Consider the following 12,533-nt stretch of genomic DNA (forward strand, 5'->3'; position numbering starts at 1 on the left):
AACAAGGCTAATTCGAATAGAAATAAAATTGTAATTCGTAAGAAAAGAATTTTCCGAAAATTTAGTGTAGAGTAATATAATATTCTCAATTATAATATATTATAATTAAATTTTTTTTATATATAACACTTTGATTTGATTATAACAAATATTATATTGAATAAGTAATACGCAATATTCTCGATCAAAATAATATGAAAAATTTGAAGGAAAAGCATTTTGATATTTATAAATAAATTTTCTATTTTTCATTAATTAAAAAATAATTGATACCAAGTTGGCCACATAATTTTTCATTGAAGTAAAATGCGGTAGATGTACCTTGACATATGTATTATACAAATATAGAAACAGTCTTCAATACTAGAGTGAAGGATTATTATTCGTTGCAAAAAAATATCGTCCTATCAGATGGGATGGAAGAAATAAATGTTACGAGAAAGAAAAGCATCATTATCCCTGAAGAGAAGGTAACAATGTGCTATCGAATAACTGATATCGATGTTTCCAACGGTAATGCCATGCCATACCGTAGCCAGATGAGGAGGCGTACAGGCTCTTATCTGAAGAGCAGTTATGTATTTCGGAGTAATATCGGTTGCAGGCCTTATCGCGAGTGGAGGTCGTACAAAGGTAACTATACTCAACCTCGCAGCGTTTAAATGTGAGCCACCCTCGTAATCCTATTAAGGTCAGCGCGCGATATTACGCGTCGAATTTAGTATAACGTATAGTTGATTATCATTCCCGAGACTATTATAGGTCGGTTAAATCGCAAGACATTTAAAATATGCACCCAGGTTTCCGCAAACTGGTATAATGTAAGTACATCAAAACAAGACGAAAAGAGAGAGAGAGAAGAGAGAGAGATACACTTACATTTTGTATCCGAGTTTCTAAACTGAATTCCGCTCGGATCCTAATTCAGCGTGTCACGCAAATTAATAGTGAGCCTGCTAACGAGATAGCTAATGGTCTGAGAAATTCAAGAAGTTATCGCGATAACTGCACGGAAGCCGGCTGTGCTGCTGTCTAACAAGCAGTATGAACTACAGATTATTACTTCGCCCAGTATCTCTTCATTAATTTCACGATACTAAAAATTCCTAATTAATGAACAGTGAATATGTTACGCACGTACTACTATTTTGAAAGCTATGAATTAAATTATAATAACTAACGTTGCATTCCGACTATAAAAATCAAAAGTCACATTAAAGTTGGAAAGAAATGTAACAAAATTGTATATAAACTAAGGTTTATTCATTTTGTTATTAGATCAAGAATTTGTCACTATTATATATATTTGAAAAATCGATACTCTTACAAAGAATGCAGCCTCACATGATCTCTTTTTCTGATTAAAATCGATTTTCTATGTACACAAAACAATATAAAAACAATAAATGTAAAGCGGAAAATTTCGCGATACGCATCAACAACTTCCGGCTTACAGTCTAGAGTTAACGGTGCAGCAGGGAAATACGTATGTATAGTTAACGAACGACTGCGCAAAATTACGTGCGTCGGCATTCGTGAGTTGGGTGTTTGGCGAATGCGAGGTTGTTGTTGCTCAACAAGTAGCAACTGGCCGATTATAATCGCTCGTTGAGAAGCAGGCTGCAAAGCGCCGTAAAGCGACCGGCCATATACTCGAGCCCTCTCTCAATGCAACGGATACTTGGTGTATAGTAGTAGTGGAAACTGCAACCTGCACCGACGGATTTAACGACGGTGACCGAGGTAGTGTGGTAAGCACGTAGATGTATCCTTTCCGTTTTCCCTCTCTCACTCTTCTATCTTACTCTCTCTCTCTCTCTCTCTCTCTCTCTCTCTCTCTCTCTCTCTCTCTCTCTCTCTCTCTCTCTCTCTACGATTTTCCGAAAATCCGGATTTCGAACTGCCTAATCCTTCAGCGCTCTGTTGTAAAGCGCTTATACCCCACCGAACCAGTTATCGATCGACGAGTGTCATCGACATTCGATATCCGACCTATGTTGTTCCGTTTAATCGTGAACCCGCTTATTTCACTTTCTCACATGTATGCATTTCGAATGCATGATTCCATATTCGCGCTCTCTCGAAAGTCATATTGTCGAAATTTTTAAAAATTTTTTTGCATCGCAAGTTATCAGATTTTTATATGTAAATTTTAAAAGAGGAAAAAAAATGTATTAAAAAAAAAAAAATTAATCTTCAGAATCGCAGATTACGTAACATATACACACATATGTATGTGAAGTTTGATTCTTTCATATTCCAAAAATATACGCGACTTTATATTATCTCTTGAAATTTATTTATTTTTACACTTCATATTTTACGGTAAAAATCGGGGTTATTGTTCATATTTTACTTTATATACGAATTAGGTTAAGCGAGATTTAAAAATTGAATCAGATTAAACTATGCAAAATTTAAGACTAAAGAGCTTTTTTTCACATGTCGAAATTATCCTTAGAGTAAATCCAGATTGCGGTATGCTTTTTTTATAACCATAATATAAGCAGTAGCACGGAATATACAAACTCCATGAAAATTCAGACAGTTGCATAAATATGTTACTCATTACCTTCGAATGCAAATTTAATCTGTATGTTGTTAACTTACATAAAATTTGCATAAAAATGTTTCTCTTATATTTTCGAAAACACAATAATATCTCTCAAAGCACATATCATCCTTAAAATATTTCAAAAGCGTTGTGAGAAATTTTCAAGAGATTTGAAAGAAAGGCTCTTCAACCTTTTCTTCAAACTTTTAACTCATCCAAAGTACTGATATCTGAATGATATCGTCAGAAATCCTACAGAATCCTTATCTCCAAACTATATAAGAAGTTAACTTGTAAAACTTTGATGCTATTAAGTTCTTCGAAAATTTATAAGAACATCCATTACATCTATCTACTGCTTATCGAATTGTCAGCTAGATTTTGAGCTACATCAATGTTTGAGATAAATGATATCAAAAGTCGCAGCAAGAGAAATATACGCGCGTCTAACGTTTATATACATACACTGGAAAAAATTAATGTACTTTTATATGGAAATTACTTGTTCAGTACTGGAAAAATTACTTGACTATCACTATAATTTTTTTCATATTTTTTAAAATGAAAATACATATTAATGTAAAAATACATGTAAAATATAAGTAAAATTACTATTTTTATGCAAAAATCATATGGAATTTTAAATTTACATTTTTACTTTATTGGAACTTTATTTATAATATTAATAGCATTTGTATATTACTAGAATTTCTTATGTGTAATTCCATATTCAGTGGAATATTTTTAATCTTGAAAATATATATAAAAATGTATTTCATACGAAATTACATATAATCTGTAATCTTCCATATGAGTAGCAATATCGCATAATTATGCTTATTGGGTCGGAAAAAACCTAGCATAATCATGTAATTTTACACAAAAATTTTTGTCAGTGTACATATATATTCGTTGTATTTATGGGGTCGTCGGCCGATGCTAGTGAAATTACGAACAAGATTAAGAACCCTTCAACGCTCGTAATGGACCCGTAATGTCATCGCCGGAAATAAGAGTCCTATCTCCCCGTTCTGATACAGAATGACGCATGGTATCGATAATAGAAGTGCGAAATCGTGGTTATACAGACTTCGGCTATCACAAGCTCAGGAGCGATAAGAGAAAAGAAAAGACCGCGTCAACCGAAAAGCTTGAGCTCGTAAAACGAGAGAGTTTGTCGCAATACAATCAAAATATTGAAATGCATGTTACGTTAAACGGTCTCTCCTTCGCTGTCTATCTTTTTTCCTTTTTATTTCCACGTTTTGAAATATAAAAGAAATTCCAAGACAAGAGAGACTTTTATTACGTGTAATCAGAATATATTATCTAAAAAAATATTTCAGAGAAATGTTGAGAGAAGCAACATTCTTTCTTTTTTGTCAAAACTTTTCAATTCAACAATATATATTGTTTTCCTTAGTTTAGCGCAAACTAGTTTTGCGAATTTAATCAAATTAGCGCTTCCTGCGTAAAAGCCACAGGTAAATATAACTCGGTGAAGGCATTCGCTCGCCATATTTGCCCCGCGAATTAATTACGTGCTGTCCATAAAACTCGATGGTGGAACCGTGTGAAACATTCATACTTTCGTCAACATCGCTCCAAATTGACGATGCAAGAAGTGCCACAAACAGCTACTCCGCGCGAAATATATTCCATATGTAAATTCGGAATATTCACGAACTCGCGAAAAGCGTAATTCGCGACGAGTGCGCAAGTCGGCACTTTTTTTTCCCGCGCACTCGCCGAGGACTAATCGTTCCGAAATGCATTTAAGTAAGGTATACACGGGACGCGCAAATTACGAACGCGTTGTCACAACATATTACACCCCCAACAACTTAATTATGCTGTAACTTATGCTATAAACATGGTTTACAAGCTCCTATGTTGTCGCTTATGAAAAACCTTAATGCGCACGTAAAATAACGTCGACCACAAAGAAATGTCTCTTAATTGCCTCGAATTACCGCGACTCTCATTAATTTATTATATATATCTTGGGAAACATTTTTGCAGAATTGAAATTATACGAACTAATTTAATAAAGCCGCAGAATGTTGCCGCTTTATAAATAATGGAAGAATATATATCCACCTTATTATAGCATATTTTTAGACTCCAAATATATAAACAACAGAAACTCTTTTTTCTTCCAATTATTAATCAAATTCTAAATATTAATCGAATCGCGATTCGGGTATTCCAAAAATGCATGTTGCATTTTATCTTGAAATTGTTTCTATTTTTCTGTGAATCTCGCAGCTATCGTGCTATGAATATTCCGAGGAGCGTGTTTCTCGCCACTCCTAAACCTGGTTTTATTAAACATTTCTGACAGGAACGAGTGTTTTTAACAAAAAAACAAAACAAAAAAAAAACGAAAAAAGAGGTACTGTACTCTGCACTAAAGTCGCAAAAATATTTACGAGTTATATTTGCTTCACTGTTTTATATAATAACAAAACTTTTCTGTTTTATTCTCGCATTATAGAATAGATTATTATGAGAATTTTTTGCATTTTAAGAAGAAATACGATTTAATTGTAACGAAATATGAACAATTTTTACTTGCTCTTCTTTCTTCGGAAACATATATTTTCCGAATTAAAAATATGCATATATATGTACATACACACATATATATGATATTAATTTACTTGTTCAATTATAGTTTATCGATAATCATTGGAATGCTGTGCGCTAACATAATAATGCATATGCCATAAGCTGCGCATCCGGATGTGCATCACGCAAATGTCATAAACATGAGAGCTGAATTACTAAAGTGCGAGCGACGTTATCTCAAAGCTTCGCATCTGCGCATCCTCTGAATATGAGGTGCGTCGAATGCAAAATCGTAATTGCGGGGCATGTCTGAACGCGCTCGCGCAAAAGACCTTTAAGTAAGATCCGGCAAATTTAATAAAGGTGTTGTACATATGACGCGGAGACACACGTGGGTATTTCGCATAAAGCACGCGGAAACGGCGGATTCTGCCCAAGATTTATGCGAACGCGAATGGAGTTCGCCGATATATAGAATGCATTAAGGAGAGGAAGTTGCGGATAAGCAACGAAAGCGCGTGAACGCTTCTCTTGCGCGACCGTATCTGCATAAAATTGATACGTCGAACAGGTGGGTGGATGCGATGATGGAAGACCGCGTTATCTTTCGCCGTAATATGTTTCAGGAGCAGAATCTATCATGATTCAAAAACTCCCCGAAGTATCTCAGGAATATTGATGCTGTCCTCAGTCGCGCAAGCTGTTATCTCTCTACCCTGTTTTATAGTTTTTCTATTAAAGTTCTATGTGTCATGCACATAAAATAATATATATGTATACTATACTTAAAAAATATTCCGAAACAGATATATATATAAGTATCTTCAGTAAATACAAGTAAATTCAGTCTACACTGAACATGGAACTAGAAAAATTATTTAATTATCATTGTAATTTTTTCCATATTTTTTAAAATAAAAATACATATTAATGTAAAATGTAGATAAAATTAGTATTTTTACGCAAAAATCACTTGTAATTTTAAATTTAGTATTTTTACTTTATTAGAACTTTATTTTATAGCATTTATACATTACTAGTATTTCAAATGTGCAATTCCATGTTCAGTGGAATATTTTTAATTATAAAAATATATAAGAATATATTTGATATAATCTGTAATCTTCCATATGGGTATAGCAATATTGCATGATTATGCTAGGTCGAAAAAACCTAGCATAATCATGTAATTTCACACAAATATTTTTTTCAGTGTATATAAGCTATAACCCTCAATTTGTATATGATATTACAGCCGACATTAGTAATTCGTGCATATAAATCTCTTTTAAGCAATTTAAATTTTTTCAATATTCCCCCGGTTTTAATCTTATTATTTCACGACTTGAAAAATGATATTTTTCTTATTTCATGTTAAAAATGATCTTCAATTCGGAGCAGATGGAAACAAAACATTTCAATCATGTCGCTCGACAATAGTTCTTTCTAGGTATATACTTTATTAGTTTCCGATATTTGGTTATACGCTCGAAATGTTCGAGCGTATAAGCACAAATATGTAAAAAAAATTAGAAAATAAAAAATAAAAAATAAAAAACAATTAAAAAAAAAATAAAAATAAAAAACAATTAGAAAATAAATAATAAAAATAAATTAGAAAAAAAAATTAGAAAATAAAAAATAAATTAGAAAATAAAAAAATTAGAAAATAATAAAATTTTTTACAAAAAAAAAACTCCCGACTGCTGCCAACAAAGTTTTAATGTTTAAATTAGAAAATAAATAAAAAAAAAAAATAATAAAAAAATTAGAAAATAAAAAATAAAAAATAAAAAACAATTAGAAATAAATAAAAAATAAAAAACAAAATTAAAGTAAAAAACAAAACAAAAATTAAAAATAATAAAAAAACAAAAAAATTATAAGTATAAAAAATAAGCTTGTAAAAGTTGGAAATAATCACACATAAATAAAGTCTGTTGTTTATTATATAATTTTTCTTATTTAAATTTATTGTTATCATACATATTTAGCGCTATATAATTTACAAAAATTTCAGATTTTTGAATTCAAAAATTTTTTTTAATTATAATTATTATTAATTCTACAATTTACAAGAGCAGTCGGGAGACGCCGCGCTAAGTGTGTGTTCCGCAGCGTCAGTATACATATGCGTGTGTGCGTATGTGAGTGCATGTCAGTATGTGTATGAATGCGGGTATTCATATGTTCGTATGCGCGTGTTTGCTCGCATGAGTGCGTACATATGTGCGTACGTGCGCGCGTGACTTCGTGCGCGTACATGTGTATGAGTGTGTGAGTACGTCCGTTGAGTATCGATATTTGTGTTTGTGTCTATTTATTACATAAAACGTGCGCGTGCGTATATGTCTCAAATTTAGCGCGGCGTCTCCCGACTGCTCTTGTAAATTGTAGAATTAATAATAATTATAATTAAAAAAAATTTTTGAATTCAAAAATCTGAAATTTTTGTAAATTATATAGCGCTAAATATGTATGATAACAATAAATTTAAATAAGAAAAATTATATAATAAACAACAGACTTTATTTATGTGTGATTATTTCCAACTTTTACAAGCTTATTTTTTATACTTATAATTTTTTTGTTTTTTTATTATTTTTAATTTTTGTTTTGTTTTTTACTTTAATTTTGTTTTTTATTTTTTATTTATTTCTAATTGTTTTTTATTTTTTATTTTTTATTTTCTAATTTTTTTATTATTTTTTTTTTTATTTATTTTCTAATTTAAACATTAAAACTTTGTTGGCAGCAGTCGGGAGTTTTTTTTTTGTTAAAAATTTTATTATTTTCTAATTTTTTTATTTTCTAATTTATTTTTTATTTTCTTATTTTTTTTTCTAATTTATTTTTATTATTTATTTTCTAATTGTTTTTTATTTTTTATTTTTTTTTTAATTGTTTTTTATTTTTTATTTTTTATTTTCTAATTTTTTTATTATTTTTTTTTTTATTTATTTTCTAATTTATTGCTGTTCTTATGCTGTTTCTTCATTCTTTTGTCTCTCTGCTTCTTCATCCTACACATGTAAAAGTTTTTATTATGTAATATATATATTACAATGTATATAATATAATAATAATAATAATAAAGACACATACACTCACCATGTGACTGCAATGTTCTATATTCTTTCCAAATATTTTTCTGCTACAATTTTTTTAATTAATATAATATAATATAAATAGAGAGATAAATAAAAAAAATAGCTAGATAGATAGATTGATAGATAGAGAGAGACAGATGACAAAGACAGATGACAACAATATCTTATATCAAATACGTAAACTTGTACGCAATTATAATTATGGCTTCGACAAATATATTAACTTTCTTATGGTTATATAAGTTTATACATTATGTAATCACAAGTAAGTTTATATATTTGTATAGCCTTAATTATTATTACATATGTGAATAATCTTTTGTAGTAGATAATTGGCTATGTAAGTTAATATATTTGTCTGCATTGCCATAATTATTGGTGCGCTAATATCTTTGTATAACTATAAATATATTTGTATACATATTTTTAATTAATTATATAATTATTATATAATATACAAATAAGAGAAAAAATAACTATATACATTTATACAATTATATATGTGGATATTTATAGCAATGTGGCTACGTAGCAAATTTAATAGCAAATAAGTGGCTACGCAGACAAATATAAATTCATATAACCATGTTATGACTACAACAGATTAATTATATTATTAATTATATTATATATTTTTATTAATTATTAATAACAAGACTTACTCGTTTTCTATTATTAATAATGTTTTCTTCTTCAGATATCTCCAAGCGAGTATCTTCTTCCTACATATAAATAAAGAAACAATAAATAAATAATAATTAACAATATCCTAAATAAAGAAAAAAACAATAAATATAAAAGAAGAAACTTACTCCTTTATTTATATCTTCTTGAGATATATCCATAATAATACACTTCACTTAATATTGTTGTTGACAATAACACGCAACAGGTGACAGCTAACCTATCCTATCAGTCCCGTCATTATTACTTCGAGATGTATATACCAATGTCACCAACATTCCCTATCCGGATACTACAACGAATCTCATTGGTGAATCATTTTTCCTCTTAGGTTCACACAGCAGCCAATGAGAGACCGTATTGACGAAATAATACTCATTTTTCACTTTTTATTAATAGAATAAATAACGATAATAATACGCTTTAAACCTTCCTTGATTAATAAGAAACTTATGTTCCAAAGTTGATATAAAACTATGCAGTAGTTATCGAGAATTAAGGTCACGACCGATCCGGGCTCGATGAAACGCATACTTCCTCTCGTTTCGCCAACCTACGGTTGGCAGCAGTCGGGAGAAAAAATTCAGCATTGTTAATCGACAAAAATCTACCATTCGTATGTATTTTTTGACCTTCCATCCGAATAAAAATTCCATTGAACGAAAAATATAGCGTCACGGGTTGTGACTTTTTGTCGGGCAAACTTTCTGAAACATTCATTAGATCATGTCTACTACATGTGTGATAAAATTTGAACGCGACGGCGCCTCAAATATCTATGAAAGAAGCTGTTTTACTTGGTATTCTTCGTATCGCGCGTATTGCCTCGAAATTGAACGACATTGCGAAAAACCCCATACGTATGAAAAAAAAATGCGTACACGCTTCTTTACCATCCATCAAAATTCTTATTCGCGAGTCTGAAACTATTCCTATTATTTTGTATGATAGACATTAAAATATATTAATAATATACTATTTATTGAGAATAATAATTTAAAAAATGCTAAAATGTACGCAGAACTTTTTTGACAGCTCAATAATTTACGCGAGTCTTTATACACTTGCTTTTCTGGTCGCCAAAAAAAAAAAAACAAAAAAAAAAAGCGAGTAACACTGAGCGCAGATACTTCCTACTTATTTAGTGCGACATAAATCACGGGAGTAATTCGCACCGGGAGTATAAAATATTCAAGATACGATCACGAGACTCACACGCGCGTGTGTCTGGCTGCAAGATAACTCGGGGCATGTTTTCGAACACATGGTTACGGTTTTCCCTTGTTCCCGGTGCCATGCCGGTATATCAGAAGCTGTCTAATAAACCGACCTTTACGAACACATTACCTGCACGGTGCGTTACTTTGCTATAAAGCCAAGCAGATACCTCTCCTCGTCCATGACTCCATTGTAAATGGAGAAAAATCAGAAATCGTTATTCTATAAAGCGTTAAGAAGTGAGAAAAAAATTCTATTTTTAATTTTTTTTTATACGTAACAGCCTTGGAGAATCAATTATAATCGATCGTATTGAGGAACTTTCTCAGCTTTAGCGTATATATAAAATGATGACATATTGGTCAACGCATCGTTATAGTAGACGGGAACGAAAAATTATTGTCCTCACACATGCAGGCACAAAGTTATGAATCTTATCCTGTGAAACACGTTTTCCCGTTAGATGACAGTAAAATGTGTGACTAACCCAGTGAAGTTTTTCTTCTGCGGAAGCACACAGATAACAGACTATACATGACCCAGCTTTCAACGTATGCAAAAACCAATTCCACTCGTTTATCACGATTCCAAAATATAGTTCCCTGCTTAAATTTGCATACATCGACGCGAATGCGGAATGCGAAAATGCCTACATTTATTACGAGCGCATAATTAACGGAAAATCCTCGGAAATTTTCAAATACCATGAGTTGTGATATTTCAATGTAAAAATATTATTAAATGATTTTAAAATAGCAAAAGAGAGATGGAGATTTTGCATAAATAATTTTAATACTGAAAACTTTTATTATAAAAGAGAATTTAAATTATATAATTATTAATATGTAAAATATGAAGTATATTAAGTATAATTATTGCACGTAAAAATAATTATTTTCTTGTTACATATTTATTTATATTTTAACTATACATATAGCAATATGTTTACTCTCTGAAACATCACATTTGATATTCGGTGTTTGCGCCCATTCAACAAATATTCCTTAATTGTGACGAAATCGGTTTTGGCATGAAATCCAATCCAGTATTATTGGAAATTCGTGTTGGCCCACGCGACCCTTAAAAGTCTGAAAGCGAAATGGCGCGCGCCACCTACGCGATCAATCTGTATTTGTCGTGGATCGATATCGCGCGAAAGCCGCGTATAGGTATGCAACGTCAGGCAGTTGTGATTAATCGTCCAAATTCAAAGCACAGTTGATATTCCATTCCCTGCGATAACAAACAAATTCCCTTGATATACAACGTGCACGCTGCCTCGGACGTCGGATAATGCATGACTATCGGTAAAAAGCTTTGTGAGGCTGGTCTGGGGAAAAAGAACGATTGGAAATGAGAAGGCATTAGAGCGAAAATAAAATTAGATCTCTCCAGGCCGAATGGCGAGGAAATTGCGCGTTTGCCTCGTTACGCGAATAAAAAATATTTCTTTTAATATATACTTTATTAATTTTATATCGGAAATATTTCTCAATACGTTAACTTTAAAACAATTATAGTGTTCAAAAATGTGAAAAAAAATTTAAAAAAATCAAATTTATGTTTCCTAAACAGTTAAAATGAAATGAATTAATAAAAGCAAAAAATTGGTTTAATTTACAGACGATATGGAGATAATTTTAACATGCGCGCGGGCGCGATTCTCTAATAAATTTTCATTTCCCCTTCCGTGGTATTAGATATGGAGGATGTGCTCGAGTGGAAATGAGCGAGATTTTGGAAACGGCGAATGTAAGGCTAATCGCCAAGAATTAGTATGCACGGTGGAGAAGCTAGAATAAGGTTTGATGAATATCGCGCGTGTAGAGATTAGTCCGGAGGTATAAATCTACGGCGCGTCCGCGAATTCATATCTGTTTTTATTAATTGAGATTTAGCGTGCACTGCCGCGCGCGAAAATGTGACGGCGCGGCGGGCGCTAGACTCTCGTCGTCGCGACACAGAATGCGGAACCACGTGCTCTCGCGTGCGTATTTAGTGCCGCGAGTCTCTACGTTCGTTCACGCGTTTTACTCTTGAGCGTTTTATATATAGATCGGCACGGCGCGGTAACACCAACTGTTAGCGTCGACGAGGCTTATTACCAGTGTAGCCAATAAATGCGAGACTCGAATTCGCCGCATTCGTTACATACTTTAATCAAAATCTCGAAATAAATTTGCTCCGATTTTATCATGATTTGCTCAATTATTTTAATAACGCGTCGAACAATTAATTTTACATCAAAAGCGTGATACAGCATGGATACGTCATGATAATCACGTCGTAAAAAAAATTTGTGAGACGTTTTCTCTTGTGAATTTAAAAATATATGTGATCAATTAGTTTTGCGCATAGAAAACGCATCTCTTACGAGAAAAATATTTTTGCATTAT

General features: G+C 31.7%; 1 protein-coding gene and 1 long non-coding RNA gene across 5 annotated transcripts in view; both read right to left on the bottom strand.

The window, feature by feature from the left end:
* The window catches only part of sm (heterogeneous nuclear ribonucleoprotein L), a 178,752-nt gene that overhangs the window by 126,814 nt on the left and 39,405 nt on the right, over nucleotides 1-12,533 (bottom strand). The window lies entirely within an intron of this gene.
* Nucleotides 8,061-9,453, bottom strand: LOC146720002 (uncharacterized). The gene is made up of 4 exons (XR_014926261.1): nucleotides 9,048-9,453; nucleotides 8,898-8,957; nucleotides 8,231-8,279; nucleotides 8,061-8,148 (listed from the first exon to the last, which is right to left on the bottom strand). It is a non-coding gene; the product is annotated as an uncharacterized LOC146720002 (long non-coding RNA).

This window comes from Nylanderia fulva, unplaced genomic scaffold (assembly GCF_048542155.1).
Source record: "Nylanderia fulva isolate GAGA-0341 unplaced genomic scaffold, ASM4854215v1 Scaffold8, whole genome shotgun sequence".
Classification (NCBI taxonomy): domain Eukaryota; kingdom Metazoa; phylum Arthropoda; class Insecta; order Hymenoptera; family Formicidae; genus Nylanderia; species Nylanderia fulva.